General features: G+C 37.3%; 1 pseudogene; it reads right to left on the reverse strand.

Annotated features, from left to right (window-relative positions):
• Window positions 1-8,663: 8,663 nt before the first annotated feature.
• On the reverse strand, window positions 8,664-8,763 carry LOC120891259 (U6 spliceosomal RNA; annotated as a pseudogene).
• Between the last annotated feature and the right edge of the window lie 634 nt (window positions 8,764-9,397).

A 9,397-nucleotide genomic window follows, 5' to 3' on the forward strand; every position in this document is an offset into this window, starting at 1 on the left:
TTCTGTACCATTGGTCCACCCGCCTGTTTTGGTACCAGTACCATGCTGTTTTTGTTACTATTGCTCTGTAGTATAGTTTGAAGTCTGGTATCGCTATACCACCTGATTCACACTTCCTACTTAGCATTGTTTTTGCTATTCTGGGTCTTTTGTTTTTCCATATGAATTTCATGATTGCTTTCTCTATTTCTACAAGAAATGCTGTTGGGATTTTGATTGGCATTGCATTAAACCTATAGAGAACTTTTAATAATATCATCATTTTGATAATGTTAGTTCTGCCTATCCATGAACAGGGTATATTTTTCCATCTTCTAAGATCTTCTTCTATTTCTCTCTTTAGGGTTCTGTAGTTTTCATTGTATAAGTCTTTCACCTCTTTTGTTAGATTGATTCCCAAGTATTTTATTTTTTTTGAGGATATTGTGAATGGAGTGATTGTCCTCATTTTCATTTCAGAGGATTTGTCACTGATATACAGGAATGCCTTTGATTTATGCATGTAGATTTTATATCCTGCCACTTTGCGGAATTCATTTATTAGCTCTAATAGTTTCTTTGTAGACCCTTTTGGGTCTGCTAGGTATAGAATCATGTCATCTGCAAATAGTGATAATTTAAGTTCTTCTTTTCCTATTTTTATGGCTTTAATTTCTTTCGTCTGTCTAATTGCTCTGGCCAGTGTTTTGAGAACTATGTTGAACAGAAGTGGTGAGAGAGGGCATCCCTGTCTTGTTCCAGATTTTAGAGGGAATGCTTTCAATTTTTCTCCATTCAGAATGATGCTGGCCTGTGGCTTATCATAGACTGCTTTTACAATGTTGAGGTGTGTTCCTGTTATCCCTAGTTTTTCTAGAGTTTTGAACATAAAGGGTTGCTGTACTTTGTCGAATGCTTTTTCTGCATCTGTGGAGATGATCACATGGTTCTTATTTTTAAGTCTATTGATGTGGTGAATAACATTTATTGATTTCCGTATATTGAACCAGCCTTGCATCCCAGGGATGAATCCTACTTGATCATGGTGCACAATTTTTTTTGATACGTTTTTGAATCCGATTCGCCAGAATCTTATTGAGGATTTTTGCATCTAGGTTCATTAGAGATATTGGTCTGTAGTTTTCTTTCTTTGAAGTGTCTTTGTCTGGTTTCGGAATCAGGGTGATGTTGGCCTCGTAGAATGAATTTGGAAGTTCTCCCTCTTTTTCTATTTCCTGAAATAGCTTGAAAAGTATTGGTATTAGTTCCTCTTTAAAGGTTTTGTAAAACTCTGATGTATACCCATCCGGTCCTGGGCTTTTCTTAGTTGGTAGTCTTTTGATGGTTTCTTGTATTTCCTCAATTGATATTGGTCTGTTTAGGTTGTCTATATCCTCCTGACTCACCTGGGCAGATCATATGACTTAAGAAATTTATCGATGCCTTCACTATCTTCTATTTTATTGGAGTATAAAGATTCAAAATAATTTCTGGTTATCTTCTGTATTTCTGAAGTGTCTTTTGTGATGTTGCCTTTTTCATCCCGTATGCTAGTAATTTGAGTTCTCTTTCTTCTTCTCTTCATTAGCATGGCTAAGAGTCTGTCGATCTTATTTATTTTTTCAATGAACCAACTTTTAGTTTTTTCAATTTTTTCAATTGTTTCTTTTGTTTCGATTTCATTAATTTCAGCTCTGATTTTAATTATTTCTTGCCTTCTACTTCTTTTGCTGTTGTTTTGCTCTTCTTTTTCTAGGATTTTGAGATGAAGTATGAGATCATTTATTTGTTGTTTTTTTTTCTTTTTTTAAGGAATGAACTCCAAGCAATGAATTTTCCTCTTAGAACTGCTTTCAATGTGTCCCATAGATTCTGATATGTTGTGTCTGTGTTTTCATTTATCTCTAAGAATTTTTTAATTTCCTCCTTGATGTCTTCTATAACCCATTGATCATTCAGTAACCTATTGTTCATTCTCCAAGTGATGCATGATTTTTCCTTCCTTCTTTTATCGTTGATTTCCAGTTTCATTCCATTATGATCAGATAAGATGCATGGTATTATCTCTGCTCCTTTATATTGTCTAAGAGTTGTCCTGTGACATAATATATGATCTATTTTTGAGAAGGATCCTTGTGCTGCTGAGAACAATGTGTAACTGCTTGATGTTGGGTGGTATATTCTATATATGTCAATTAAGTCTAGGTTATTAATTGTGTTATTGAGTTCTATAGTTTCCTTATTCAACTTTTGTTTGGAAGATCTGTCCAGTGGTGAGAGAGGTGTGTTGAAGTCTCCCATGATTATTGTATGGTGCTCTATTAGACTCTTGAACTTGAGAAGAGTTTGCTTGATGAAGATAGCTGTACCATTGTTTGGGGCATATATATTTATGATTATTATGTCTTATTGGTGTATGGTTCCCTTGAGCAGTATGTAGTGTCCCTCTTTATCCCTTTTGATTAACTTTGGCTTGAAATCTATTTTATTTGATATGAGTATGGACACTCCTGCTTGTTTCCGCAGTCCATATGAGTGGTATGATTTTTCCCAACCTTTCACCTTCAGTCTCTGTATATCTTTTCCTATCAAATGCATCTCTCGTAGGCAGCATATTGTTGGTCTTGTTTTGTGATTCATTCTACTAGCCTGTGTCTCTTAATTGGTAAGTTTGAGCCATTAACATTTAGGGTTATTATTGAGATATGATTTGTTTTTCCAGCCATATTTGTTTATTTATGTTACTAAACATGGTTTGTTTTCCTCTTTGATTATTTCCCTCCCCCTTTACTATCCTACCTCCCACTGTTGGTTTTCATTGTTATTTTCCATTTCCTCTTCTTGTAATATTTTGCCAAGGATGTTTTGAAGAGATGGTTTTCTAGCTGCAAATTCTTTTAGCTTTTGTTTATTGTGGGAGGTTTTAATTTCATCTTCCATCTGGAAGCTTAATTTTGCTAGATACACGATTCTTGGTTGGAACCCATTTTCTTTCAGTGTTTGAAATATGTTATTTCAGGATCTTCTAGCTTTCATAGTCTGTTTTGAAAGATCAGCTGTTATCCTGATTGGTTTATCCCTAAATGTAATCTGCTTCCTTTCTCTTGTAGCTTTTAAAATTCTCTCCTTATTCTGTATGTTGGGCATCTTCATTACAATGTGTCTAGGTGTGGATCTCTTATGATTTTGCACATTTGGCGTCCTGTAGGCTTCTAGGATTTGGGATTCTGTCTCATTCTTCAAGACTGGGAAGTTTTCTCATATTATTTCATTGAATAGATTGCTCTTTCCTTTGGTTTGGACCTCTATGCCTTCCTGTATCCCAATGACTCTTAAGTTTGGTCTCTTTATGTTATCCCATATATCTTGGATGTTCTGTTCATGGTTTCTTAACAGTCTTGCTGAGCTGTCTATGTTCTTTTCAAGTTGAAATACTTTGTCTTCATTGTCTGATGTTCTATCTTCTAAGTGTTCTACTCTGCTGGTAGTATTCTCAATTGAGTTTTTAAGCTGGTTTATTGGTTCCTGCATTTCTAGGATTTCTGTTTGTTTGTTTTTTATTACCTCTATCTCTCTGTATAGTTGAACTTTTGCTTCTTGGATTTGTTTATGTAATTCATTGTCAAAGTGATCTTTCATTGTCTGATTTTGCTGTCTAATGTCTTCCTTGAGACTCCAGATCATCTGAAGCATGTATATCCTGAATTCTTTATCTGACATTCTATCTGCTGCAGCTATTACCTCTTCTAAAGTTGAGTTGACCTGCATTGCTTGTGGTCCTTTCTTTCCTTGTCTTTTCATACTGCTCGTGTTTCTTTCTGCTTGGTGAAACTGCTGTTTCTGAAATTTCCCCCTATATAATTATATTGCTCTTGTATAGTTGAAAAGTCTTCCTTGCAGGGCAGGCAGCGACTGTGCTCCTCCTCCAATTGGGGTGATCTGTCTACCATGCCCTCAGACCCCTGGGCCTGTTCTGCCCGTCAGTCCCAGGTCTGCCTACTTTGCAGGCGCGGCGGCGGCTCTGTTCTGCCCTTACTCCAATTGGGGTGACGTGTCTACCACGCCGGTGGGTTTCTGGGCCTGTTCCGGGCGTGGGCGGCGGCTCTGCTCCACCCCTACCCCAATTGTGGTGACATGACTACCACGCCAGCAGGCCACTGTGCATGTTCAGGGTGCGGGCAGCAGATCTGCACTGCCCCTACTCCAATTGGGGTGACTTGACTACCACGCCAGCGGGCCACTGGGCTTATTCCGGGCACGGGCGGCGGCTCTGCTCTGCCCCTACTCCAATTGGGTGGCGTGTCTACCATGCCGGCAGGCCGCTGGGCCTGTTCCTCCGGTCGGTTGCAGGTCTGCCTACCTTGCGGGCACGGGCGGTGGCTGTGCTCTGCCCCTACTCCAGATGGGATGATGTGTCTGCCGTGCCGGCAGGCCGCTGGGCCTGTTTCACCGGTCGGTCACAGGCCTGCCTACCTTGCGGGCACGAGTGGCGGCTCTGCTCTGCCCCTACTCCAATTGGGGTGACGTGACTACCACGCCCGTGGGTCATTGGGCCTGTTCCGGATGCGGGTGGCGGCTCTGCTCTGCCCCTACTCCAATTGGTGTGACGTGTCTACCATGCCAGCAGGCCACTGGGCCTGTTCCGCTGGTCATTCGCAGGTCTGCCTATCTTGTGGGCGCGGGCGGCTACTCTGCTCGGCCCCTACTGCAGTTGGGGTAAAGTGATACCAAGCCAGCGGGTAGCTGGGCCTGTACCGGGTGCGGGCGGCGGCTCTACTCTGCCCCTCTGGCCTCCACAGTATTTAGCAGGACTCGGACCGAGAAGCAGTTTCCACGGGTTCTTTTAACAGTTATTTAATAGCCAAGAAATTCCTAATATTTATTCCCCATCACTCTCATTTTTAGGTCAAAACTGAAGCTGGGAAAATTTGGATACAAAGAGTTAGAAGACTGATAATTTATTCAGTAAGACTGAGAATTAGCACCTAAACCACATTTAATTAACAAAAATAGAACCTTCCACCAAGAGTTTTCCAGGAATTTATTTTTCTCTAGCTCATTAATTCTTAATTTTCTTGTTTTCCTTTGTGAAACACTTCATTTTAATTGACTAATAATAATTGAATATATCTGTAGGGTATACTTATGAGACTCAATACATATATATTTTTTTAGATGATCAAATCAGGCTGTGTAGCAAATGTATCACCTCACATACTTGCCATTTGTGGTAAGAACATTCTGAAAAGTTTTTAATTTTTTCAGTTTTCTAATTTAGATGATGTTGAAAGATCAATATTTCTTATGACCTTCTATGCTAATTTTGTGAGTATATGGCATCTCTATACATGAAAAGCTCTGGTTTCTTTTTACAAGGGCCCTGTTCTTTCTTAACCCCTCCTAATAGTTAATATGTCCTTCCTATGTTTCCAACTCAAAATTTAGGACATTGTTTGTTATCAGCTAGCTGTTCTTCTTTATCTCATTCTTGTTTTGGAATTCTAGCAATAAGATGGGAAAGCATTGATATTGTTTGGCTTGCTCTCATCATTGCTTGCTATACACATGTGATGTCTTATAGTATAAACAAGGGTCCCCCTACTTTTTATTTCTGAGCAAACTTAGAGCCTCCTGTCTAGTTGCTGTAATGGGATTTCTTTTTTCTTTTATTCTTGTGGTTTGGGGGACTGAGCCCAGGGTCTTACATATTCTAGGCAAATTCTATAACACAAAACTATATCCTCAGCTCCTTAGTGGGCTTTCTTATCCTAAGTGATTCATATGAACTCCTCAAAATTCCATGGAATTCTGTGTATTCTCACATTAGAGCACTTAGTTTACTGGGACCTCTATATTCCATCATCATCCATTTAAATGTTGTCTTTATACATCTCTAGATTTTGAGAATCCTGAAGACAGGATCCATATTCTATTCATATTTGTACCCTTACCATCCAGCATACAGCAGAAATTCAATACATTTTTTTTTCTTAAAGTGACTTAAAATAGAGTAATTGGACAAGGATGTAGGGGAATATAGGTGTCATTCTTGAAAACTTGACCATTTCCAATTTCTTTCCTTTCCAGGAAAGGTAGCAAACCGAAAATGTAATAGATAATTTTAGAATAAAAATCTAAGAGCAAAAAATACATTTATAGATGAAATAATTCTTCAAGTGAACTTGAAGATTATATGGTAGTAGACTCAGCAGAAAATCAAATACTAGAAAAGTCAGAAACTTAAGAAACTTTATAAAAAATATTTTTTCCATTTATTTGTCTGTCTTGCTCAAAAAGTTTTCATCAAAATGACTCTATACATGTTTTCAGTTTGCTTTTTAAATTGTGGCAAAGTATATACAACATAAAATTTACCATTTTTAAGTGCATAGTTCAGGCTTTAAGTGTTTTCATTCTATTATGCAACAATTGTCACCATCTGTCTCCCAGGTTTTGTTTTTTTCTCAAATGGGAATCTCATATGCATTAAACAATAACTTACTGTTACTCCCTTCCTCCAGCCCTTAGCAACTACCATTCGACTTTCTGACCCTCTATATTTAATTATTCTAGTGTAGGTATCTCACAAAGTAGAATCATAAAACATTTATTATTTTGTGATTGGCTTATTTCACTTATTGTAATGTTTTCAAGGATCATCCATTCTATACCACCTGTCAGAGTTTTTTTGCTATTTAAGGAAGAATAATATTCCATCATATGTAAATGCCACATTTTGTTTATCTGCTCATCCATGGATGAACACTTGGATTGCTTTCCTCTCCAGACTATTGTGTATAATGCTGCTATGAATATGGAGATAGATATTGGAATCCCTGATTTCTATTATCTTGGGTATATAAACCAAAGTAGAATGGATGATATTATAGTTGTATTTTTTTTTCATTTTAGGGGTCCTTCCATACTGTTTTCTATAGTGACTGCAACATTTCATATTCCTACCATAATGTACAATAATTGCAATTTCTCTACAATGTACATTTTGTTATTGGATGTCTTACTTTGGGCTCTTATAACAAAATACCATAGACTGGCTAGGCTTCAAGATGCCAAAAGATTTTGTGTCTGGTGAAAGTCTTTTTCCTGGTTCATAGATGGTGCCTTTACTGTCTTTTCACTTTGGGAGTTAGAATTTCATAACAGAAATTGGGAGGGGGGATACAGAATTTTTGAATGTACAAATAGCCATCTTAATGGACGTGAAGTGGCACCACATTGTGATTTTGATTGCCATTTCTGTGATGATTAGAGATGTTGTATGTCTTGAAGAAATATCTAAGTCTGTTGAGAGCCATAGCTGCTCAGTGACGCTGCCCTGGCCAGCAGCCCCAGCAAACTTCCAGCTGATTGGCTCCTCTGCGGTGATGCTCATTGGGCTGTTTCCCTGCCCTTTCAGACCACAGAGCTGCTCATTGCGGGACTCTTTTGGCTCCGCCCACGCGACCCAGAAGTTTGCCTCAAGATGGGGGGGGGGATTATCTGAGAGTTCTTGTGGAGTGCTCACTGGAAGTGCCTAAGGTGGCGGTTGAGCTCTCAGGGATTTCCTGGAGAGCTCCCTGTGGTGCAGTGTGTGTGGTTCTAAAAATAAAGTTCGTTCCTGCTTGACAAGTGGCTCCTGAACTGTGCCCAGCCAGACTGCAGCATAAGTCATTTGCCAATTTTAATATTATGTTTTATTATTGGTTTATAGACGTTCTTTATATATTCTGTATATTGATCTATCAATTAGTGTAACAAAACACATAAGTAGAATGAAGGACAAGAAGCACATGTTCATCTCAATTGATTAAGAAAAAAGCTTTTGAGATAATTCAACACATTTTCATGATAAAACATTGAACAAATGTTAAACATATGAAATATGATTTGCAAATATTGTATCTCATTCTGGGGTTGTCGTTCACGTGGATAGTTGTGTCTTTAGGTGCACAAAGTTTTTTTTAAAATTTTAATTTGTTATATATGACAACAGAATGTATTGTAATTCATATTATACATATAGAGCATAATTTTTATATCTCTGGTTGTACACAAAGTAGAGCACAAAAGGTTTTAATTTAGATGAACTTCAATTTATCTGATTTTTTAATTTTTAAATTTGTTTTAATTAATTATACATGGCAGTAGAATGCATTTATGCACTTTGATATTTATACATAGATGGGATATAATTTCTCATTTTTCTGAGTGTACATGTTGCACAACCATAATGCATTCACTTATATACATACAGTAATAGTGTCTGTTTCATTCTACTATCTTTCCTATCCCCACATCCCCTTCCCTCCCTTCCCATCACTTCCCTCTACCTAATCTAAGGTACTTCTATTCTTCCCTAGTACACCCCCTCACCTTATTGTGAATTAGCATCCGCATATTAGAGAAAACATTCAGCCTTTGGTTTTGTAGGATTAGCTTATTTTTCTTAGCATGATATTCTCCAACTCCAACCATTTACTGGCAAATGCCACAATTTCATTCTTCTTTAAAGCTGAGTAATATTCTATTGAGCATATATACCACATTTCTTTATCCACTCATCTATTGAGGGACACCAAGGTTGGTTCCACAGTCTAGCTATTGTGAATTTAGCTGCTATAAACATTGATGTGGCTGTGTCACTATAGTATGCTGATTTTAAGTCCTTTGGGTATAAACCAAGGAAAAATATGGAATGAATTTGCATGTCATCCTTGTGCAGGGGCCATGCTAATCTTCTCTGTATTGTTTCAATTTTAGTATATGTGCTGCCAAAGCTAGCACGATCTGTTTTCTTTTGTTGTCTTTTTTTTTTTTTTGGTATCGTGTTCAAAAAAATTATTGCCAAATTCAACATCGTGAAGACTTCTCCCTGTTGTCTTATGAAACTTTTGAATTTTTTTTTTTAATTTTAGCTCTTCCCTTTAGGTCTTTGATCCATTTTGAATTGATTTTCATGTTTGGTATAAGATAAGAGCTTAACTTAATGCTTTTGTATATGAATATCCAGGCTTTGCAACATAATTTGTTGAAAAGACTCCTTTCCCCAATGAATGGCTTAAAATGGTCTTAGAACTTTTATTAAAAATCATATGACTATAAATGGGAGGGTTTATTTCTTGTTTCTCTATTGTATTTCATATTGTTTCATATTTCTGTGCTTATGCTGCCACTCATTTGATCACTGTGTCTTTGTACTGACTTCAAATCAGGAAGTGAATCCTTCAACTTTTTCTTCTTTTTAAAAACATTTTTTTTTTGTTATTCAGGATTCTTTGGGATCTCATATGATTTTTTAAAAATAATTTTTTAGTTGTAGATGAACACATACATTTTTAAAATTTATTTTTATGTGGTGCTGAGGCTGGAACCCAGTGCCTAACATATGCTAGGAAAATGCTCCTAGGAAAATGCTCTA

Source organism: Ictidomys tridecemlineatus, chromosome X, assembly GCF_052094955.1.
Source record: "Ictidomys tridecemlineatus isolate mIctTri1 chromosome X, mIctTri1.hap1, whole genome shotgun sequence".
Lineage (NCBI taxonomy): Eukaryota > Metazoa > Chordata > Mammalia > Rodentia > Sciuridae > Ictidomys > Ictidomys tridecemlineatus.